Source organism: Gorilla gorilla, chromosome 18 (assembly GCF_029281585.2).
Source record: "Gorilla gorilla gorilla isolate KB3781 chromosome 18, NHGRI_mGorGor1-v2.1_pri, whole genome shotgun sequence".
Lineage (NCBI taxonomy): Eukaryota > Metazoa > Chordata > Mammalia > Primates > Hominidae > Gorilla > Gorilla gorilla.
The window spans coordinates 66,481,287-66,506,538 of record NC_073242.2 but is presented as its reverse complement, the minus strand read 5'-3'; the positions used below and the strand labels follow the sequence as shown (position 1 = coordinate 66,506,538).

Genomic DNA, 25,252 nt, shown 5'->3' with positions numbered 1-25,252 from the left:
GGTCATCTCAGTTCGGGAGAGAGGCCTCAGAGAAACCAAATACCCCACACCTTGGTCTTGGAATTCCAGCCTCCAGAACAGTGAGAAAATAAATTTCTATTGTTAAAGTCACCCAGTGTATGGTAGCCCTAGCAGACTAACACACCTTGCTATAACTTACATAGAGTCATATTAACTATTTTAACTGGGGACCTGCAAGGTCCAATTTATCTCATAGTTATAGCAATATTAACTATTTTTACTGGGGACCTCGAAGGTCCAAGCCAATTTGTAAGTGCCAAAGACTTAATTGAATCATATATATTATTCATTGTGTTAGAGCATGTTTTAGGGCAATGAGTATTATGCTTATGCGAAATTTAGGCAAAGCTACAGTTAAAATAAAGCATGGCTATTTTTCCTCTAGTTATTTTGCCAGGATTACAGACATTGCATGTTTAAATTTAGTGAGATTCCCAGGTATAACTGTATCTTGAGTCCCAGCATTGACTAAGTTCATGAAGCTTTGTCAATTGGTGCATTTTAGCATTTGTTAATCTGGAGCCCATGCTGCACTGGCACAAAAGCCAATCACGGCCCCTTTTATGTCTTTGTTATATAAATCCTTATAGTAAAATTTGTGTTTCCAATTGGGTCAAGTTATGGACCTTTGTTTTATTACATATTTATGTTACTGGGAAGGGGCACTGTTCCAGACCCCAACAGAGAATTCTTGGATCTCGTGCAAGAAAGAATTCGAGGCAAATCCATAAAGTGAAAGCAAATTATTAGAGAAAATAAAGGAATAAAACAATGGCCACTCCAGTGGCCCAGCACGGTGGCTCATGCCTGTAATCCCAGCACTTTGGGAGGCCGAGGAGACGGGCGGATCACATGAAGTCGGGAGTTTGAGACCAGCCTGATCAACATGGAGAAACCCCGTCTCTACCAAAAATATTAAAATTAGCTGGGCATAGTGGTGGGCACCTGTATTCCCAGCTACTCAGGAGTCTGAGGCAGGAGAATCGCTTGAACCCAGGAGATGGAGGTTGCAGTGAGCTGAGATCACACCATTGCACTCCAGCCTGGGCAACAAGAGTGAAACTCTGTCTCAATAATAATAATAATTATTATTATTATTATTTTATAATATTTCTTTTATAATTTCTTTTATAATATTTCTTTTATAATTTCTTTTATAATATTATAATTATTCTTTTATAATAATTATTATTATTATAAAAGAATGGCCACTCCATAGGCAGAGCAGTGGAATGGGGTGCTCAACTGCTTGTACTTATTGTTACTTTTTGATTATATACTAAACCCGGGGTGGATTATCCATGAGTTTTCCAGGAAAGGTGTGGGCAATTCCTGGAATTGAGCGTTCCTCCCCCTTTTAGACGGTATAGGATAACTTCCTGACATTGCCATGGCATTCATAAACTGTCGTGGTGCTGGTGAGAGTGTCTTTTAGCATGCTAATGCATCATAATTAGCGTGTAATGAGCAATGAGGACAACCAGATGCCACTTTCATCACCATCTTGGTTGTGGCTGGCTTCTTTAATGCAACCTGTTTTATCAGCAAGGTCTTTGTGACCTGTATCTTGTGCTGACCTCCTATCTCATCCTGTGACTTAGAACACCTGCTTTCCTGGGAATGCAGCCCAGTAGGTCTCAGCCTTATTCAAGATTCTCCAGGCTTGATGGTGGAGCCTTATTTACCCAGCCCCTATTCAAGATGGAGTTGCTCTGGTTCAAAAACCTCTGGCATTTATATTAAAATATATAGAGTATATGAAACATTACGTGTAGGTAATTTTCAATTTTCATTTTATTTTCATCCCTGGTGTCTAGGCCTGCCCTCTCCCCCATTTCTGGGCTTCTGGCTGCCCAAAGCCGAGGTTTTGAGTTACTCTCTCTGGCTGACAACTCAAAGTGTGGACCTTCTAGGGGCTTGCAGGAGGCAGGGTGTGGGGTGGGGATCACAGGCCTCTTTCCCAGGCTCTCCAATCCCCTCTCAGGGGGTGGGATTTGCCCTTGGAACCTAGATGTCTCCCTTTCCGGCTGCACACACCCCGCCTGTTGTTTCCTCTAGAAATGCAAAACTCCATCACTGCACACTCCTAGATCCCTGCCGCAGAAGAAATCTTTTAAAAATGAAGTGGCTTCCTTTCAGGACAATATCACCATTTATAGTTTCCTGCTATTTACAGCATATACAATTTTATCTCAGTTGGGCAGAGTGCAAATGACACTAAAAACCAATGCAAAAGAGAATCAGTCAAAAGAATTTTTATGACAGTATCTACCAAAATGCTCAATCTTACATGAAAGAGATATTTTCCCCCTTTGTTCTTTCATAACTGTAACTTCTTTTCCTCTGGGTTTATATGTTACACATTTGTATGCATTTTCAAATGGGCTACAATTTGTAATTCCAACTTGGCTTGAAAATGCAATTCCATATCTAGACATGTAGTTAGGTAATATTTTCCAGGAAATAGAATGCAGTCACTATCTGTATCCAACGATTTCACCCATGTTCATTCATGGGCACTCCTGCTGCCTTGTCGGGGAAACCAAGATGGCTTAGGGGTGAGTGGTACCCTCAAAGGAGAGACAAGCTCCAATTATTAAAATATTTCAAATCCTCAGGTCTTTGTATACAAAATAATTTAGGACATAATTACTTTTTAGTTTAAATAGCCAAATATTTTACCTGTGCTATTTTCTAGAACTAAATTTTATTGAGATATTGATATGGAAAGGAGACAGGGAAATACTGCATAGAAGAGGGGGGCTCCCCAGCAAAGGCCCCACCCTCAAGCCTGGAGACCCATGGCCCTAACTGGGAACAGGCATTTCTGCTTTCATACCCAAAAAGTTGCCCTTTGGCCCACCAAACCCCCCTATGCTGTACCCATATAAACCCCAAACCCCAGGCTCTAGGAGCAGATGAAGAGATGAAGAGATGGAGAGAAAAGCAAACAAACAGCAGAATGGTGTGGCAGAGAAAGCGAGAAGATGAGGAACACCTGAATGCTGAGAGGAGTTCAGCTGGGGGTGGTCAGAGAGGAGTTTGGCTGCTGGACGGCCAAACTCCAGGGGAAGATCATCTTCCCACTCCATCCCCCCTTCCAGCTCCCCATCCATCCCACTGAGAGCCACTTCTATCCCTCAAAGAAACCCCTGCATTTATCCTTCAAGTCTGTGTGTGACCTGATTCTTCCAGGATGCTGGACAAGAGCTTGGGATACAGGAAGCTGTCACAATGACCCTCTGCTTTTGCAGAAAGGCTGAAGGCCCACTGAGCTGGTTAACACTCAAGCCATCCACAGATGCCAAGGCTAAAAGAGCACACTGTAGCACACACCCACTTGGGCTCCTGGTCCCTGTGCGTGATCCCCCTCCCGTAAGGGGTTTGAACAGGCAGAGAGCCAGACTACCTTGTCACGCGTCCTGTGAGGGGGGCCAGGGAACTCTCCCGTTTCAGTGTAATTTGTGTTTACTAAAATTAAAATGAAGTTTGATGAGTTATGAGTTGTTTTTCACATTTTTATAGCAAAATTTGTTAAATATGCAATAAATGTATGTTTAAGAGGCACAGTTTGACTATAAGCATCTTACTACATGGAATGGTTAACAGTTGTTAAAATCTGTTTCACCAAATTGGGAAAATATCCAGTGTGACTGAATAGGAGCAATTCCAAATTATAGAATATTTATTAAATATTTTATTACTCATTAGAAATCGTGGTATACCAATGTGAAATCAGTGCGACCTAAAGCAAGCAACTCACGTCACCTTGGAATCATGATTTCTTCTTCAGGATAGATAAGGGGATTAGACTAAAAGATATCTTAGGTCCCTACAGTTCAAAAGTGCTATGACTTCCAGTCCATGCCTGCAGAACAATGACTCCTGCCCCTCCATCTTGGAAACCCTCCTCCTGCACCTCCCATCCCTCCACACCCTCCTGCTTTTCCTGCTGCTCTTTTCTGATCTCCAGCGGCCTCTTCCTAAATGCTGGCATTCCCCAGGCTTTACCCTCGGGCCTCTGATCCTGCACTGCCTGCTCTTCACAGCTGCAGCAGCTGCCTGCCTGCTTGTAACTTCCAGGTCTGTATGTTGCTGCCCCGCATCCTGGCCCCAGCATCCCGGAAGCACATCAGACGGCTGCTGGACATTTGTCCATGGGTGTCCACAGGCACATCCAACTCCCCATGCCCAGATTCCCCTCCCTCACACCTCAAATGCTGCTTCTTTTCCCATTTTATTTCAATAAAAAGCACCAGCACTCATTTTAACCTCAAAATCACCGAGTGATTTAATATTCCTATGGCATAGTAATCTATGTATTGGACATGAGAAAATGGATGCTTAGGGAAGTGAAGGAACATGTCTAAGGCTACACAGCCAGTTAGCGGTGGAGTCTGGATTTGAACTCAGGTGTGTCTGACTTGAAGGCTAGGGCCCTGAACCCTGTCATCCACCCTCATGTGCCTCAGGCGGGAACGTGGGTGCTGTCCTGGATGCCTCCTCCCTGTCACCATGCACGGCCACTCTGCCAGGACTCACAGGCACACAGGGCTCTCAGATCAGCTCCTCGGACCTCCGGCCCAGCTTGATCAATCCACCTCCATCCTTGCTTCACCCCTAACACAGCCATCTTCCAGCTAGTCTTCCATCTTCCTCTCTTCAAGCCATACATCACATTGAGAAAAGGTGCTTTTGCTACAGTTCAGGTGACACCACTGCCTGGCTTACAAGGTGCTGGTGGCAACCAGAAGCTCCCGGGATAGGAGCAAGCCTCACACTTGCAACAGCCTCTGTCTGCAGCTCCAGCATGGGGGTGGTCCTCACTAGCCACTATTTCATATTTGTGAAATTGTCTGCTTGTTAAAATGTATTTTTAACCCCCAAATCAATACTCTTGTTGCTTTCACAGTCACAGGAAAACATATGCAGAGCAGGGCAACAATTTGAGCCATCAGCCTCCCAGCGGAGGCCATGCAGGGCCCCATGCTGCCTTCTTGTTCCTACTCTCAACCTGCAAACCATCTTCTCATGGTCTATATAGTACCACTTCTTTTGCAGTTTTGAACTTCTTGTTGTTGATTTCATTGTTTGAAACGGCCTCCAAGCATAATGCTGAAGCGCTGTCTAGTGTCCTTATGAGCAAGAAGGCTGTGATGTGCCTTACAGAGAAAACGCTTGTTAGCCAAGCTTGGTTCAGGTGTGGATTCTAGTGCTGCGAACTGAGTTCAATGCTAATGACAAACACTACAGTGCATCCAGAAAGAGGAAGGGGAGCTTCACCAACCTGTACATGAGGCTGCTTGGGAAAGTGCAAAACTAAGACACCCTAGCGCATGGCAAAACCATGGAAACCATGGAAAAGCAGCTACATTTGTGACTTCATGAGATGATGACCAATGAAAGCACAGCGGGCAGCACTGTTGCGAGGAGAGCCAAAAAGAGGCCTTAGCTAATGCTGCCTGGCTGGCACCTTTCAAAAGGCAGCATGGCATGGAAAGTGTTAGCTTTTCAGGAGTGGCAGCTCTGTAGATCAGGAAGTACTCTACTGGAAAAGGGCGTGTGGAGAGCAGTTTTCAACACTGATGGGACTGGCTTGTTTTACAGGGATGTTGGAAAATGAACCCATGGAACATGAATGGTGACTTGGCAGTTGAAAATATTGCAAGCAGAGGCTTGCAGGAACCTTACCCTGTGTTTTCCAAGAAGCAATACTTCAGGACCTGAGGCGAGTTTACAGAACACAACCACAGCAAATCACCAGATAGGCTGTGCTCATCACTCTCCTGACGCGACGGCTGCAGCTCACTGAACAACGATTGCCTGAAGACACTTTTCCTAGGTGCCCTCTCCCGTCCATCTCATCACCGAGGCTCATCCCTTAAACCTCAGCCCCAGTCATCCACAGGATATGTCTCTGGACCCTGCCTCCAGGGCACTGAGAGGTTTCTTATATAGCACTTTTATTTTATTTTTAAATTTGACATACAGTACCCACACCATATTGGATAGACGCTATGTTTCTATGTTATGGTATCTAGCACAGTGCCTGACTCATAGAGAGGAGCAGAAAATATTTGTTGAAAGAAGCATAAAGTTTAACACTATTTATTCAATTTATTCATTCTTCCTAACTGAAGTTTCTTGGGCCTTACATTTTTAATTAATAGTCTTAAATTAACATTCAAATAATAGCTTGTTCCCTAAAATAATCTAGAGAAGCCCTGTTCCCTCTCTTTTTGAGCTACCCAAAATAACATTCTGCTAAGCCAACATGGAGCTGTTCTCCCAGCACATCCTGCTTGGGGAAACCGTGGCAGTGACTGTCATTAATGGGAGTCACAGAGCCCCTCCAGCCTCTAGACTATGCTGCCAAGTCTGTATGGTGAAGGCCCTGCATCACCACAACACTGAAATTGTTTGAGGTGCTCTGGACCCAGGAAACACTGCCTGGCCATGGAGCACTCTAGCGGAGGAGAGGTGAGGATTACCCCTGGCCATGGAGCACTCTAGCGGAGGAGAGGTGAGGATTACCCCTGGCCATGGAGCACTCTAGTGGAGGGGAGATGAAGGATTACCTCCTGGATCATGGCCATGTGAAAGAGAAAGGTGTGGGGCTCCAGTAAACCACTAAGTTAACTGAAACTGGGAAAGAGCCAGGTTGGCGGAACAGGGACCTAACACAGTCTGCAACCCTTTTGTGTGAAAAACCACAGCCGTTATCTTGCAACTTCAGAAATGAAAAGGCGTGTGGGTTACAAGACAGCTAAAAGCAGCAGGGCATTTCCCTCGGGCACCAGAAGAGGAGAGGCCTGGCAGTTAAAATTATTCCAACATATTTTTAGCATATAGGACAAGCTCACCTGCACAGAGCCCCGTCCAGCACAACCTTAGAAAACTTCCCTCCAGCCCTTTATCTTTGCAGACAGCCCCTTCTCTGCTGTGCTGCATGTTGCATTCTTGCAATGTATTTTCATAGTTTCTGTAATAAATTTGCCTTTCTTTACTCACAGCTGTCTTGGTAAATACCTTTACTACCCACGACAACCCTGCCCCAGCAGTTGCACCCACGACAAAAGGGGTCCATGAGGAATTCTGCCGGGTCATGTCTGCAATACAGAGCCCAGGCTCTAACTGGAGGCAGCTGAGCTCCAGCCATTCAATCTTGAGCTTCTACCATAAGAGGAGCAACCCAGGACATCAGTAGCCTGGGAAGCAGAGAATGGCATTGTCCACAGGGACCTAAAACCAGAACACCTGTTTCTGGCTGCTTGACCTGAACATCAAGGTTGCAGACTTTGACTTCAGCAACTGTTGGCAACAAGCTGAACACCCTCTGGGGCAGCCCCCTTGTGCGATCTGGGAACTCTCCTAAGGCCAAAGGCACACTGGTCCACAGTGGTGTTGTGGAACCTGGAGTCACCCTCTGTAGCCTGGACACCGGGTCCCTGCCTTTTAACGGACACAACTTCAGGAAGCTGCAGCAATGGATACTGACAGGAATGAAACACAACACCTCTTACATATGTGTGGAGGGTGCAAACCCACTGAAAACATTTCTCATCCTCAACTCCAGCAAGAGGGGCACCTCAGAAAAACCCACAAGGGCCCCATGGAGGAACACCAGCAGAGTTTCAGCATGAGAAGGAACCAGAGCTGCCCTGACGCTGAGCTCTCCCTAACCCCAAGAGTCCTGGCAAACTGAGCTCACGTTTTACATGGCTTGCGAGTGAGACCAGATCCAGGACTCGCTGATGGGCCACCGAACTGAACCTGGGCTGTATGCAAACATCCCAGCATGGAGGGCTCCAGCATCACAGTGAAGCCCCTGCCTTTGGCTGATCCCACCACCATCTGCAATCCTTTCCCTTTATGCATGACACAGCCTAGGGTCTCTGTGAATCCAAAGCTGAGGTTTCAGCCATTCCCACCTTTAATTCCTCCTGGAAGAGCAGCAGCCCAGAAAATCAGCAGCCTGGGGAGGACCAGGGTCAGGACAGAAGCCACAAGGACAGCCAAGGTGCCTGCCAGTCCCTACCTAACCTGGAAATGAAAACCACCAATTCCAGAACAGCCCCCAGTGTGGCCCTGTGGCGCCCCCATGGCAGCAGCAGCAGTGCAGGCACCATAAGAAGCCAGTGGCTGCCAGGGCGCACCCTCCAAGGAAACATCCTCCCCAGGCAGCTCCATCAGTTGCGACACTAGCAGAATTTGCCTGAAGGCATGACCTCAGCCACTCCCTCCTACCAACACCCATGCTTCAGGCCAGTCCGAAAGACCCGGCATGAGCTCAAAGGAGAGTGGGGGTGAAGAAGCCTCACAGGGTGGACAGGTGAGGGCCAGGAATAAAATGAAGGATGTATGTGTGGGTGTTGGGGGTCAAGTGCATCCTAGTGCTTTCCACGGAGCATGCAGACCCCAAGTTCCACAGAGCACGCAGACCCTGAGTACCACAGAGCACAAGGACTCTGAGGTCCATGAATCACACAGACCCCAAGTTCCATGGAGCACAAAGGCCCTGAGTTCCACAGAGCAAGAAGACTTTGAGTTCCATGGAAAATGAAGACCCTGAGTCCCATGCAAAATGAAGACCCTGAGTTCCACAGAGCATGCAGACTGCGGAGTTCAATGAAGCTCAACGAGATGATGCAGGAGATCGGCCAGGAGCGGGACACAAAGAGCTGCTGTGTGTGCACAGCATGTTTGGTCTTAGGGGCCTTTGGCTGTGGAGGTTGAAGGTGCATAAAATGCGGAGGCATTTGCTCAACAGGTTTTCAAAGAAGAGGGCATGCAGCCCTTCTGCACACTCAAAAGCATGCTGGGCAGAAGGTAAAATGACAACCTGTAGCCGGCTGGGCAACCAGAGGAGAGGCTGGCTGGTCTGTGCCACCTGGGCAAATTTCAGAGACTGGATGATTTTTTCTGGGGAACTTCTCCCCTCCTCTTCTGGGGTGCTTCTCTTGTCTTTTCTTTCATGTTTGTGGGGGAGGGGAGATGATTCTGTAGAAATAAACAAAGATAAGAAAACTTAATGGCCAAGCATTTGACATCTTATTTTCTGAGCTTCTGCTAATGATAGGTTGTGACTACTGACTTGAGTGGTTCTCATTAGGTTCATCTTAGAGAACACAGGATCATCATTTCCTAGAGCAGGTTGCATAACAATGATATTAACACCAACAGGCACCACCACACGTGGTTCATTTTTAAATTTATTTTGTAGAGATGAGGTCTCATTATATTGCCCAGGCTGGTCATGAACTCCTGGGCTCAAGCAATCCTTCCACCTCAACCTCCCAAAGTGCTGGGATTACAGGCATGAGTCAGTGTCTGGCCTGGCAGTTCCTTATAAAGCTAAGTATACATTTATCATATGTAAGCTGACAACTTATATCCACACAAAAACTTCCATGTAAATGTTTATGACAGCTTTATTCATAACTGCTAAAACTTGGAGGCAATCAAGATGCCTTTCAATAGGTGAATGGATAAACTGTTGTGGATTCACACAATGAACTATTATTCCTTTATTTAAAACTGAGTTAACAAGCCATGAAAAGACACGCAGGAAACTTAAATTCATATTGGTAAGTGAAAGGAGCCCACTTGAATGCTATGTACCATAGAATTCCAACCATACTATATTCTGTAAAAGGCAAAACTATGGAAACAGTAAAGAGAGCAGTAGTTGCCAGGGCTGTGGGAGGGGGAGGGTGAAAGAAAGGACAAGTAGCTGAGGCACAAGCGATATTTTAAGACAGTGAAACTATTCTGTATGCGGCATTAATGATGGATACATGTCATATCATTACACATTTCTCAAAATTATAGAAGGTACAACACAAAGAGTGACCTCTAATGAATTTTAGTTAATAATAATGTTTCTACATTGTTCATCAACTGTAACAAATGTACCACAAGGCAAGACTGTAAGGGTAACAACAGGGCATGTGGGCAGGAGACTAGATATATGAGAACTCCCTGTACTTTCCACTCATTTTTCATGTAAATCTAAAACTGCTCTGAAAAGAAGTCCGAGAATTAAAAAAAATCCAAAGGACCATCAAGGGTAGAATGGATAAATAAATTACAGTATGTATATACAGTTGAATAAAATGAATAAACTTGCAAGTTAAATGTAATCCCATGGTGGTACACACACACACACATACACACACACACACACACACACACTACAACATATACAAAAGGAAATTAGGAAATGAAAACATTTCGTTACTAAAAATCAATTAGATACAAAAGAAGACAGTATGCAGGAAATGAAGAACAAAAAAGCTATAAGGCATATAAACAACCAACAGTATATGACAGAAATAAATCCCTCCTTATCAGTAAATAAACAAAACCAAAAGTTGGTTTTTTAAAAGGTGAACAAAACTGACAAAACTTTAGCTAGATTGACTAAGAAAAAGAGACTCAAAGCCAAAAATAAAAGTGGGACATTATTAAGAATTCTACAGAAATAAAGAATTATAAGAGGTGTATTATAAACAACTGTTTGCCAACAAATAGGACAGTCAAGATAAAATAGACAAGTTCTTAGGTATACAAAACCTACCAGGACTGAATCATGAAAAAACAGAAAATTAGAATACACCCCATAACTACTAAGAAGACTGAATCAGTCATCAAAAACTTTCTGACAAAGAAAGGCCCTGAATCAGATGGCTTCACTGGTGAATCTTATCAAACATTTAAATAACACTAATCCAACTCTTCTAAAAAACTGAAAATCGGAGAACATTTCTAAACTCTTTCTATGAGGTCAGCATTACCCTGATACCAAAGTCAGAAAAAAAGCAGACAAGAAAACTAGAGACACGTATCACTTCCCTGATGCATATCAATGCAGAAATCCTCAACAAAATACCAACAAACTAAATTCAGCAGCATATTAAAATAATTATACACTATGACCAAGTAGAATTTATTCCTGGAATGCAAGGATGGTTGAACATTCAAACATCACTGCATTAGGAGAATGGAGTGGTAAATCACATGATTATCTCAACTGATGTAGAAAAAGCATCTGACAAAATTTAAACACCCTTCCATGAAAAAACACTCAGCAAATGCAGAGGGGATGGGAGCTACCTCAATATAATAAAGACCATATATGAAAAACACACACTAACATCATACTTAATAGTGAAAGACTGACAGGTTTTCTACTAAGATAGGAACAGAGCAAGGAGACCTGCTTTCACCACTTCTATTCAAAATGGCTTGGAAGTTCTAGCCAGAACAATTAGTCAAGAAGAAGAAACAAATGGCCTCCAAACTGAAAAGAAAGAGGTAAAATTATATTTGTTTGCAGAAGATATGATCTTAGATGTACAAAACCCTAAAGATTACATACACACACACACACACACACACACACACCTGTTAGAATAAACAAATTCAGCTGAATGGTAGGGTACAAAATCGGTGCACAAAAATCAGCTGTGTTTCTAAATACTAATAATGAATAATCTGAAAAGGAAATTAAGAAGATTCTATTTACAATAGCATCAAAAAGAATAAAATACTTAGGAACTAACTAAACCAAGAATGTAAAAATCCCAATGATGTCCTGTGCAAAACAGAAAAATTCATCCTAAAATTTATATAAAATTTCAGGATCCAGAATAGTCCAAACAATCCTGAAAAAGAACAATGTTGGAGGACTCATACTTCCTGATTTCAAAACTTAGTACAAAGCTACAGAAATCAAAACAATGTGGTGCTGGCATAAAGACAGACATATAGACCAACAGAATAGACTAGAGAGCCCCAAAATAAACTCTCACATATATTGCCAAGCGATTCTTGACAACTCAACAACAACAAACAACCCAATTGATTCATCTGTGTTGTATATGTTCTATAATCCTATTTATATGATATTTTAGAAAAGGCAGTATTGTAGGGATAGAAAATGATTAGTGGTTGCCAAAGAATGCGGTTGGGGAAGGGGTTGACTACAAAGAGGTGTCAACAATAGAGAATTTTAGAGGTGATGAGACAGTTGTGTTACTGTGAACATGAATGTATAACTCTATACAGTTGTCAAAACTCATGAAACGCTATGTTACAAAGAATGAGTTTTAGTCTATGTAAATTTAAAAGTCAACAAAGATGGTGGGCAGGTCAGATGGAATGCAGTTGGTGACAAATGAATCTTACTGAATTAAAAATTATGACTAACCCATATTGAAGAGTGTGGTGGAAGAAAATCTTCATGTAAGTAACCTTGGAAAATACTGTTTTGACTGCATACTCTAAGACTCAAGAACTGCACACAAACATACTGTATTCTGGTTGGCAAATTTGTTTCAGGGTATGGGTTAGCAATTCTGAAATGATTTTCCATGTTAGCAAATATATTTTAGAGAATTAGAGCCCAGTTTCTCTCTGTAGGTGAAAGAGTTATAAATAAACAAAGGGAGAATGCTAGAATAAACCCTAAGGTGCTGGACTGGAGTTAGAAATGTCAGTATGAACCCATGTCTATTTTAATGTATCTGTTTAGATGGACAGATGTAGATAGGTAGATGCTGAGTTTGTATTCATGCATACATGTTTGGAAACATTCACGTGTTTCCAAACTATGCTGAGAGGGCCTCAAAGCAGTGATATACCAGTATTAATGAGCACACCCAGTACCCAGATCCTGGTTTCTAAATACCATTCTCCTATAAAAGAAACCAAGGCTTCTTGAAGAAATGACTAATTCTAGGCATGCCATGAAAAACACAAGATGAGACTAGAGCAACTTGCAGTGCCAGAAAATAAGAAAGTGCTTTTAAAAAACATAAAAGGGTGGGGACATGTCAAAAAAAAGCCAACCTGGAAGAGCTCTCTATGACTCAAGATGGAACAATGTGAGTGGCAAACAATTATGACAGCATTAAGTTGTAACCAAGAACATATAATTAATATCCACAAGTCCATACTGATACAGAAAAGATTAAATAAATCAGGAAGGAAAGACAAATCTTCCTTGCACAAGAATTCCAACTAATAAATGTTGAAGGAGCACAAATAGAAAACTACCACTGGAACACCACAGTAATCATTACTGCAGGAAAGAGTCATCAACGAATGCAAAAATTGTGGATGAAAAAACAGTATGTCTCTGTGGCCTCAAAACATCTCCCTCCAAATATTTATTATATATTTTTCTTTTTTTTCCTCTTAATTTCACCTAAAGATCTATGACTAAAGCAAATATAACACTGTGTTGTGGGGTTTATGACATGTGCAGATGTAAAATTTATGGCAACAACAGCACAAAGGATGAGAGATAAATGGTGCCATTCTGTAGCAAGTTTTTCTATTTTACACTCACTGTAATAGTACAATATTAACTCTAGACTGTGAGAATGTTAATGATGCACATTGTAATCCTTGCAGCAGCTGCTAAAAACTGAAAAAATATGTCACTTCAATGTTAATAAAGGAATAAAACAATACAAAAAAGTACTTGTATAAGAATGTTCATAGATCTTTACTATTATGATAGCCCAAAATAGGAAATAACCCAAATATTCATCAACAGAGAAATGTATGAACAAACCACAGTGCATTCATACAACAGAATACTATTCAGCAATACAAAGCAACAAACTACTAAAACACACACTATGGAGGTGTCTCACAAATATTATGCTGAGACAGCTGGACATAAAAATGTATATTGTATGATTTCAAGCAAAATGAACTTACGGTTAAAAAACTGCCACAACCGTACTTTCCTCTGGGGGAGTTAAAAATTGCCTAGGAATGAGCATGAGGGTGTTTTCTGGGGATGATGGAAATATTCCATTCTGAAAAGAGGTGAAGGTTATATGGGTTTATTTATTTTTCAAAGCTGTACAATTAAGATTTGTGCCTTTCAATGCATGTGTATCTTACCTCACCAAAAAAGAACTAAAAAAATAAATAAAGTGAGGGGTAGTAGGGAAAGGGCTGAGGTACAGAAGAAACAAAAATGGCACATGATTATTACCTGTTGAAGCTGGGTCACGGCTCTATTATACAATTTTGTTCATTTTTTATATATTTAAATTTTTCTGTAATGAAAAGACTTGCACGGAAAGACAAAACTGATCTATAATGTCAGCTGTTAAGACACTGGTACATTTGAAGAGGAGGGAGGGAGAAAGCACTTGTGGGCCACATGAGTGAGGCTGCTTCAATTTCTTGGTTACCCACATGTATTAATTTTGTCATAATATACATTGAGCTTAAGTAAATGCTTTATGCACATATTTCTATGTGCATGTTATATATCAACAAAATATTTAAATACCACATATTTGCACATATAACTTAGTATCTCAGAGTTACAGCAGTGTTTTTTGTTTCAAAGTGGGACACTTCCACTCACAGCATCACCAGATGAACTGTAATATTCTGATGTATCTATTAGTGTCCTAACCCTTGGGTGAGACCCCCTAGGTCTTCTCATTTTTGCCTCAATTTGGTAAGTAGTAAGACTCTTATTTCTGACAATGTGATTTTATTTCCCAGCAAAGTCCTCCCCAAACCAAGGCCACAATAACTAGCACAGTGCTCTGCATATCATATGCACTCAGTACTTGTGAAAGTGAGTGGATTCAGAAACAAAACGAGGAGCAGAGCTCAAGTCCTGCAAAAGATAGTACATAAATAACGTAAATAACGCAAGTAAGACTGAAAGGCTACAGCTTGGCAGCAAAGAATTCACATTCATTTGAGAAACCATTTGCTACTAGTTCATCAAAAGACGTTGGTTTCACGCTGTGGTTCTCAATTCTGGCCACACATTGTAACCAGTTGGAGAGCTTTAAACAGCAAGGATGTCTGGATCCTACCCCAGGGATTCTGATTTCACTGGTCTGTTGCAACTTGGGTTTTGGGAACTTTAAAAGCCCCCTGCCACCCAGGTGATTGTAAGGTGCACCAGGGGTGAGAACCTTAGCTGTGCCTGATTTCCTTGTGTGCTGTGGGGATTTGCCTCATTGCAGCATCTCACCTTTGTGGGGAGGGGTGGTGGGCAGTCTTAGAAAACAGCTCTGCCCTGTTAAAATCAAAGGACAGCTTCAAGACATGCTCAGCTGCTTGACTAAATTGCAGCAGGAGGAAATGTCTTTTCAGCAGATCTATACATCAGTTGCTTTCAGAGTAAGAGGTTGTTTTGGGCACAGCATTTTGATTTAGTCTGTGTTGAAGACCAGTAATAGCCTACAAATACCAAAATGGGATGAAAAGAATTTCCAAACATGTGGAGTGCTTTATACGTGTTTCTTCATCCTTCTCTGTGTCTACACCCTTTGCAATGTGCTTTTACAGCTGCTCCCATCCAGAGTTAGAATCTGTTTCCCAAGACTTGGATTCAGCTGGCAGTTTTGGGCCCAGTCTCAAAAGGTCTTGAATGCTTCTTCCTCTTCTTTCAGAACCCTGCCATCTCCGTGACAACAAGCCCAAGTTAGCCTGCTGGAGGATGAAACACTTTGGGGAAGAGAACCAAAGTTGCCCAGTCCACAGCCAACTCACTCTCAACAGCAGAGCTGCCTGGTCACCAGCAGCTGACCCCCTTCTCCCATACACACACATGAAAATTGCTATACCCTATAAAGGTACAGCAGGTTTTATAGGTATAGCAATTAATTTATGGCAGGAGCCTGCCATAAATTGCTGACTTGCTCAATCATGAGCTAAATAAGTTTTGGGATGGCTCATTACACAGTAACAGCTAACTAACACACCCAGAGCTGACAGGATGCCAGGATTAACGACATGCTGATTACAAGTTAGCTGGCACTCTATAGGGACCGTCTAGGTACTGAATTCCTTTTCCCCTTATTATTAGTTGGGTCCATTGAATTATAAAGAAATGCATGTAGACATGTATGTGCTTAAAACTCACACAGTATCACACAACACAGGAGGAAATAGATGACAGCCTGACCACTAGGGCAAAGGCCAAATAGCAAAGTAAGGCGTTTGTCTGGAATCTATTCCCTCCAAATCTCAACTCTGGAGGTCAAGAATGTGGACAGGTCCCACCTCCTGGGACCCTGCTGTCCTCTGATCTCTGGAGGGGAGAATGGCCCCACCAAGCAGCAGATGGGCAGCAGTGGCCTACCTGTGGCCACCTCCTGCTGGCAGCCCCTGCTCTCTCAGGGCATTCTCTCTTCCTTTGGGACTGAGAAGAGATGTGGGTAGGGAGGGGGAGCTCCCTCGCTCCTGGCAGAGAAGTGGGGTTCAGGCCCTTCACCTTCCTGAGTTCAGGGAGTCAGAGCCCTCAGAACATCTGGAATCTGGCTGCTTTGAACTGAGATATGCTAGAAGTGTAAAATATGGAGTGAGTTTTAAAGATTTAGGACAAAGAAATGTAAAATGTTTCATTAATAATTTTATACTGATCACACATTAAAATGATATTTTGGATACATTGGGTCCAATAAATTATATTATTATAAATAAATTCCACCTGTTTCTCTTTAGTTTCCTTAACCTGGCTAGTAGAAAATTTAAAACTATAGGCAGGCATAGCTCATATTCTGTTTATATTGGACACGGATGTCTTAAAGGACTGCCTCCCTTCTGAAGCTAAGGCTGCCTCCAGTCATGGTGGAAGGGGAAGTGGAGCAAGGAAGAAAGGAGGTGGGGTGCCACGAGCTTTCACAACAACCAGCTCTCATGTTCCATAGAGCAAGAACTCACTCATTACCACTGGGACAGCACCAAGCCAATCCTGAAGGATCTGTCCCCAAGACCCAAACACCTCTCACTAGGCCCCACTTTCAACATTGGGAATCAAATTTCTTTCTTTTTTTTTTTTTGCTAGAGGACAGGAAGGTTATAAAATCTGAAAATTTTAAATAATTTGTCATTTTGTTGTTTCCATGTGTGAACAAAGGACTTAATAAAAAAAATTTAAGATTTAACATTACAATAAAATACATTCATTTCAATATTACGCGGAATTCAACACTGTTTTGCATGGGGGCTGCCGAAACAATGCAGAGCTTCTTCCTCCTCCAGACCCTCACAGCCCAGCAAGCCTCTCAAGGGCTGGTTGCTGGCCACTGCGTTTCCAGTTTTTGTAGGTTCTCTTCCTCCCAGGTGATTAAGGAACAAGGCCAAAGGTATTTGAAGCTTTCAGAAAACACAGGATTTTTCTTTCTGTGGCTCACCAGCATTTTCACTTCTATATCAGCAACACCATATGCAGGCCACAGCTGAGCCAAAACACATGATGAATTCAGTCTGAAATCAAATTGTACCTAATATTTACAGCCATGTGCATTACTAAAAAGGGACATATCTTCCAACAATTCCAGTAAGTTCCCAAGACTTAGTTCACACTGAGTACTAGCCTGTGATGGTGCCCCCGTGCTTGTTACTGGGGGTAAAATGGGACAGTGTTTGCTGAGTTCATGGCTGAGGGGCTGTGGTGCCATGCAGTGAGCAAAACTTCCCACTGAATAACACTCCTCTGTGAGAGCGGCATGGCGGCCAAGGTCAGCTGGCTCAAGGCAACTGCCTCCTTTTTTCCTAACAAGCAACATTTTCAGGGAAAAACCCCAGCTTCAATGTAGGAAGGTTTTGATGGTGGCTCAGGCCTGGGACTGAATTAAAAAGGAATAAGGAGATAAAATCCACATTTTAATTATAAACAAATGTCTCACTGAAAAAATTCCAGACCCATAAATCCATCTATGTATTAGTTATTGGAGTAATTTAAAATGTGAGGAAATTATAAAGTGTGTGTCCCTTATTATATATTTCTTCCCCCCCACCACTTTTTAAACATGTAAGTTCCTAACACATAGATACTCTTTATGAGGAAAAAAAAAAAATGTTGACATTGATACAGTTTGAATATTTGTCCCCTCCAGGTCTCATGTTGAAATTTGACCTCCTAGTGAGACCCTGTCTCTACAAAAAATTAAAAACTTAGTTGGGCATGGTGGATTAAGCCTGTTATCCCAGCTACTCAGGAGGCTGAGGTGGGAGGACCTCTGGAGCTCCAGGAGTTGGATGCCACAGTAAGCTATGGCTCAGCTCAGCCATGGCTTCTATAGTGATCTATAACTGCACTACTTCACTCCACCCTGGGTGACAGAGTGAGATTATCTCTTTAACAAAACAAAACAGAAGAAAGAAATTTGATTCCCAGTGTTGAAAGTGCGGCCTAGGATGGGTGCGGTGGTGCAAGCCTGTAATCCCAGCACTTTGGGAGGCCGGGTCAGGCGGATCACAAGGTCAGGAGATCGAGACCATCCTGGTTAACACGGTGAAACCCCGTCTCTACTAAAAATACAAAAAATTAGCCGGACGTGGTGGTGGGCACCTGTAGTCCCAGCTACTCAGGAGGCTGAGGCAGAAGAATGGCATGAACCCGGGAGGCAGAGCTTGCAGTGAGCTGAGATCATGCCACTGCACTCCAGCCTGGGCGACAGAGCGAAACACCATCTCAAAAAAAAGAAAGAAGAAAGAAATTTGATTCCCAATGTTGAAAGCGGGGCCTACTGAGAGGTGTTTGGGTCTTTGAGGGCAGATCCTTCAGGAATGGCTTGGTGCTGTCCCAGTGGTAGTGAGTTCTTGCTCTATGAAACATGAGAGCTGGTTGTTGGAAAGCACGTGGCACCCCACCTCCTTTCTTCCTTGCCCCACTTCCCCTTCCACCATGACTGGAGGCTTCCTAGGGTCCTCACCAGAAACAAATGGTGATGTCAGGCTGGTACAGCCTGCAGAATCATAAGCCAAATAAATCTCTTTTCTTCATAAATTACCCAGCCTCAGGTATTCTTTTATAGCAACACACAATAGACTAATACAGACATCAATGTGAATATTTAATATTGGAAATTTTTTTCATTTTCTATTTTGTCTGTATAGCTAACATTAAAGAAGCCAAAGATATAGAATGCCACATCTCAGATATTGCATTTTGTAAAAAACATGAAGGTAAAATCTTTGTTTCTTCAATTACTAATCAATGATAGTTGTACTTTGCCATTCTATGCAGAATACAGTTCCATGAACCGTGGGGAGATGGAAAATAACCATGTCCCAGCCTTCCAGGCAAGTCCTTGGAAGGAATGGCCTGGTGCTCTCCCAGTGGTAGTGAGTGAGCTCTTGCTCTATGAAACATGAGAGCTGGTTGTTTGAAAGCACGTGGCACCCCCGGTGCCTGGAAGGCTGGGACAGGTAAGATTGCATCTCTGTGCTCTACAGTGTCTGTCACACAGCAGGCACTTAATGAGAAGGCTGCTGAATGAAAGAATACTTCCAACCAGCTTGGAGCCCAAATGCAGGTTCTCCCTGAAGTTCTGACCTCACATTGTGGGCTTCCATGCACATGTCCACACCACCTGTGCACCCACTTCCTTCCTGGACCTAAGCAGAGCCCCACTTTCCAGCTCCTGCCTGTGAGGGAATAACCAGGCCCCTGGGACCCACAGCTCCACCAGCTGGAATTCAGAGTTTATGACCTGCTGTTTTCCACATTCCCCCTCCCTCCCCCTCAGGACCTGCACCCCGCTGCACTGCACCTTCTCTTCTGCTGTCATGGCCCGGAGCTCTGTTCATCTGCTTCAAGCAGCTCTCCACCCCGCTTCCTCCCTCCCCTCCTGCTGGATCTCTTTCTTTCATTGGTTCTTGTCCCATTCCTTCAGTAAAAGAACTCTCCTTCCACTCTTCCTCATTCACATTCACTTGGGAACCAAAAATTCACCCCACAGCTTAGTATTCCCAGTTGTGGAAAAATTCAGGCACCTTCTGTAACGAGACAAATGTGAAGAAGCCAGACATGAAAAAACACTTATATGGATCAATTTATATGAAATGCCCAGAGAAGACAAATCTATTGAGATGGAAACTAGATCTGTGGTTGCTTACAGCTGGGGTAGGGGGTGGGGGGAACAGGGTGATAGCTAAAAGGTACAGGACTAATAAAAATGTTGTAAACTTAACCATGGTTTTGGTTGCACATATCTGTGATTACACTAAACCCTAGCAGATCATAAGGTATGTGAATTTTTCCTCAATAAAGCTGTTTAAAAATAAAAAAAAATTAGGCTGGGCACAGCAACTTACCCTGTAATACCAGCACTTGGGGGGGCTGAGGCCGGAGGACTGTTTGAGGCCAGGAGTTCAAGACCAGCCTGGACAATAGAGTGAGACCCCATCTCTACAAAAGATTTAAAAAATTTAGCCAAGCATGGTGGTGTGCACTTGTAGTCCTAGGTACTCAGGAGGCTGATGTGGGAGGATCACTTGAGCCTGAGAGGTGAAGGCTGCAGTGAGCCGTGATCGTGCTACTGCAATCCAGCCTGGGAGACAGAGAAACATCCCAACTCAAAAAAAAAAAAATATTACGAACTATTTTACACATACAAAATTACACAGACACACACACATACACAGACTCACATAAAAGTAAAATAAATACATTGTACCCATCACCTACACCACAACATTTGAAGCCGTCTGCATGGTTGGCCCTTCTGAAATGTAACCCCATCTGGGACAATCATTCATCTGAAGCTTTACAAAAAGTATTATTTCCCTGACTTTCATTATACTTTTATTACATAATAATATCTCTAAATAATATATTGTTTCTCTAAATAATATACTGTTTAACTTCATAAGTTTTTACACTTTCTATAAATGTGCTGTGTATCTCTGTAACTTGCATTACTCATTCCACATTGTATTTTCGAGAGCCTTCTATGTTTTAAGTAGTTTCTCATTCAATTCTATATATTGCTTACTAGCCTTTAAATTGAATATACTAACACCTGCTGGAGAGAGAATTCTTGTGGCATAATGAGTATAAAGTGCTTAAAGCAGTGCCCCATTCATTATAGGTATTCAATATATATAATACTATACACAATATTTTAATACTGAGTAATTATATACATATTATGATTGCTCCTTTCTTTGTGGATGTACATTATTTCATCAACTGCACTATGAACTAATACTTTTCTTTCTTTTAGGGGAGGGGGCGGGGTCTGGCACTGTTGCCCAGGCTGAAGTACACTGGTGCAATCACGGCTCACTGCAGCCTAGACCTCCCAGGCTCAAGGATCCTCCCACCTCAGCCTCCTGAGTAGCTGTGTCTATCGGCAGTGCCACCACTCCCAAATAATTTTTAAATTTTTTGTAGAGATGGGTTTTCACTATGTTGCCCAGGCTGGTCACTAACTCCTAGCTCAAGTGATCTGCCCACCTTAACCTCCTAAAGTGCTGGGATTACCAGTGTTAGCCATTATGCTGGGCAAGAGTTTTCAAACTACGGTAAAATTCAAGTTACAGAGACCTTTGGGAAATGCTTCATTCTATGTATTTGAAGCTTCCAGATAGCTAAGATTAAAAATTTTTACATACTAACTTGTTTCTAAGTGTATGCTTTTACATTTAAACCAACTAAAACCATGAGCTTTATAAAAAAATTTCAGCCATTTCAAAATTCTCTTCCAAACTTGTTTAGAAACATACATGACAGAGCTTTGGTCGGACTGTGCAAACTGTTGTGTGTTCTGTTTTTAAAATATTACTTAAGTTGTATACTTCCACACATTGGCATGGCACATCATTGCCATTTCCAATACATTCCTGTGCTTCACCAATTTCCATAGCTGTCAGAGGGAGAGCAGCCCAGGTGACAGGAAATGAAGTTGTCTGGCTCCGAGTCCTCACCAGGAGGACTTCTGGGATCCAGAGTCTTTGCATGGGGCAGATGACATATTCTTAGAGGCCATTCATTTTTTACACTGTAGCTGCTAGTGCCAGTTTCCACTCCACTGCCTGAGGGCAGGTTGATCTTGTAAGCCCTCACCGATGGATTTGTGGTCACTGCCTGGAACCCTGTGCCAAAGAGGAATGGGAGGTCCTGTTCAGGAGGGAATCCTCTGACTTATTACTGGCATCTGAGCATCTCCCAGCATGGCTGTTCCTATTTGTAATAAGGTGATGTCAAATGACTCCAGGGCAGTGCTCCGGTTCCCATGAACACATCTGGTCACTCTGGGAGCTTCTGAGTCAGTGAGCTCTCTCCTTACATCCCGATACACTGTTGTTTGCAAAAATATATTTTTATAGGCAAGGTATTTGTGTCTTGGATTTGCACCCTGACGTAGGCATTAATTTGTTTAAAAGGATAATTTAACATTTTCAGGAAGCTGAACATCTTTAAATTCTCTTTTGATTATTTCTAGTTTTACTGCATTATGACCCAGAAATGTGTACAATTTTTGTTCTTGTATACTCACTAAGGATTCTTCTTGTTTTCAGAGTAGGACCAAAGGTATTTCTATTTGTTTGCAAGTCTGTTGGCTCAGTTTCTAAAGAGTTCATTTTGTTACCATGTTCTTTTAAGTATATACATACAGGTTAGTTATGTTTCCAGTTTCCTGTGCTTTTTATTTTTTTTTAAACAAACTTTTCTAGCCCTTTATTCTCTCAGACTTTTCCTTCCATGCCTTATGCTGTAGATAGAGTCTATGATCTAACGTCTGTCAGTTAAGATTGTTTCCAGCTCTGGAGACCAGAAAATCTGACCCACATAGCAAGAACAAGCAAGGGTAGGAGATGAGGCTGAAAAGGCAGGCACCAGGTTTTCTGAGCTTTTATTCTACTGCAACAGTAGACAGTGGCAGGGTTTACACAGGGGTGGGGTATGCCTATATCATGTTTTAACATTTTCAAGAGATCACTCTGGATGCTTGAGTGGAGGCTGGACTGTAGCAGGGCAAGACAGGATGCAGGGAGGGAGGATTCTTGGCAGTAGACCAGTAGGAGAGGAAGGTGACTGAAACTGGTTGTGGAAATGGAGATGGTGAATCAGGATGCTGGTTGCACTCAAGAGCCACAGGACTTGCTGTGTGGTTGCATGGGGGTTGGGGGAGAAGGGAAAAGAGTCAGGGATGACTCTTGGTGCTCCCCTCAGGGAAGAGGCCCTAAGCCCAGTGGTTATCAACAGATGGATGGTATTTAAAGCTATGAGACTGTGTGGGATCATTCTGAGAGGATCACTAGAGATCTGGTAGAGGAGGAGCAGGAGGATGAAGATAAAGGTAAGAGGGAATCCAGGAGGGAAGGTCCCTAAAATCCAGAAGAAAGGGTGGAACTCCTCAATTGTATCATCTGTGTCAAATGCAGCTAAATGACTGAGGTAAAAGTCGTTTCAGCAAAGTACCCCGGAGGAAAGCTAGAAAAGAGTGGATGCAAGAGAGGACATGAGGTGAGGTAGTTGCATGGAGCAGAGAAACAGAATGGTAAATGGAGAGAAACCTGGGGTTAAAGAAGGTCTATTTGTTTACCGCACAGCATCAAGGAATGCTTGTGTGTGGACACTAGCAAAAAATCAGTACAGAGAACCCCAGAATTCTGGGGTCATAGTCCGAAAGGACTCCTCAGCTCCAAATTTACTTGAAGTTACAGCTTCCGTCTTTAAATTAAATGGGATTTTTTTTTTTGCCATCTATTTCATCATACAGGATGTGACACAGAATATAACCGAAATTGTTACTTTCCTGGAAGAACACATCTTAGTTTTTAATATCTAAACTGTATAGCAGCTATTTATCTCACAAAACATTTTTTAGGCTGGGTGCGGTTGGTGACTCACACCTGTAATTCTAGCACTTTGGGAGGCCAAGGCAGGAAAATTGCTTGAGTCTAGAAGTTCAAGACAAGCCTGGGCAATGTGGGGAGATGTAGTTTCTACAAAAAATTTAGAAATTAACAGGCATGGTGGCACACACCTGTGGTCTCAGCTACTGGGGAGGCTGAAGCAGGTGGATCGCCGGAACCCCTTTTGTGGTGCAGTTTGGGCAAAAGAGCAAGAACCTGTCTCAAATTTTTTGGCTGATGGTTGTAGACATAATGTTTAAGCTTTCAAAAATTACAACATTTTAAACTAAATAGTTTGCGGGAAAAAGCCACATGTTGCTTCCAGAAACAACTGGTAGACCATCAGGATCATGACAGTCACTTCAAAAAGCTTTGCTGTGTTGACAAAGGGGAGGATCACGTGTGATGTTGCTGGTCTCAAGCCACAGCTACTGCATCCAAGGCAACTGCATGTTAACAACCATATCAAATGTGGGTGACCAAGTGGCAACATTTAAGCATTTTACATCCTAACTTAAGTGCAACTTAAACACACTGCCACACTGTGAGTTAAGAAATTGGTAGGTTTTTTTCTATTGACTTGCTGTGCTCTATAATTTTTCCTATTTAAAATAATGGGAAACAAGTTTTCAGTTTTTTTGTCAGAAAAAGTCCGACATTTCAGGCACAGATATGTCTGACAGTTATCACCAGCAGAAGAGTTTCTAGTCTTTTCATCGTAAAATTTTAATTACTTACGTTGGAAATTACTTAACTTCGTTCCTTCCAAATCTGGTAGTAAAATGGGTGCTCCAGAAAGCTGTGGCATGGATATTCTGCTGCTTTGCTAGTCTCTGCACAGACCTGGGGCTTGAGGAGCCTGCAGCCATGAACTACAGGACGTCATCAGAATGGAAAAGTGATCCAGATATTCCCTCAGGCGCAGTGCTGGGGCGTAAACTGCAGCCTGTACACGGTGGGTGGGAGGCCCACGAGCTCGCCGGGGCTCGGGACTGTGTTCTTGCGGCCGAGAGGCCCACACAGGACAAGCAGGCCTTGACCCAGGCTGTTGGAGCCCGCAAAGAGGGGGTGAAACTCCAAGGGGCGTAAGGGTGATCATACGTGCGGTCAAGCTTCCTGTCTGCATGGCGAGGGGCTGGGCCTTTCCGTCGTGATTTTTCTCCCATTATGCCGGGTGCGTAGCGGGCCCTGGGGCGGCGGGACCGGTGCGGGTGTTCAGTCAGCCCGGGGTCCTGGAGGTCGGCGGGGGGATTCGCAGCAGCCCGAGGGACGGAGGGATGGCAGAAAGGAGTCTCTACTTCCAGGTTCCCAGCAATCGCTATATTCGTTACAAGCAGTAAACTGACGACTTCAGACACCGGCCACGGAGCTCTGCGCGCAGTCCTCAAACAGCCAGCCCCGCCGGCCGGGCGCACAGCGCATGCCTCGGGGGCGGGGCGGGGCGGAGGGGACTAGGCGGAGCAGGGCGGGGTTGAGGGGACAGGGAGGGGCGGAGGAGGCGGGGCGGGGGGGCGAAGAGGCAGGGAGCAGGGGGCAGGGCGGGCGGAGATGCAGGGGGCAGGGGGTGGGGGGCGGAGTGGGCGGA

The 25,252-nt window shown here is 43.3% G+C and overlaps 1 long non-coding RNA gene across 1 annotated transcript; it reads right to left on the bottom strand.

The window, feature by feature from the left end:
• Positions 1 to 7,190: 7,190 nt before the first annotated feature.
• LINC02693 (long intergenic non-protein coding RNA 2693) lies at positions 7,191 to 25,045 on the bottom strand. The gene is made up of 2 exons (XR_004068138.3): positions 24,406 to 25,045; positions 7,191 to 9,021 (listed from the first exon to the last, which is right to left on the bottom strand). It is a non-coding gene; the product is annotated as a long intergenic non-protein coding RNA 2693 (long non-coding RNA).
• Positions 25,046 to 25,252: the final 207 nt, after the last annotated feature.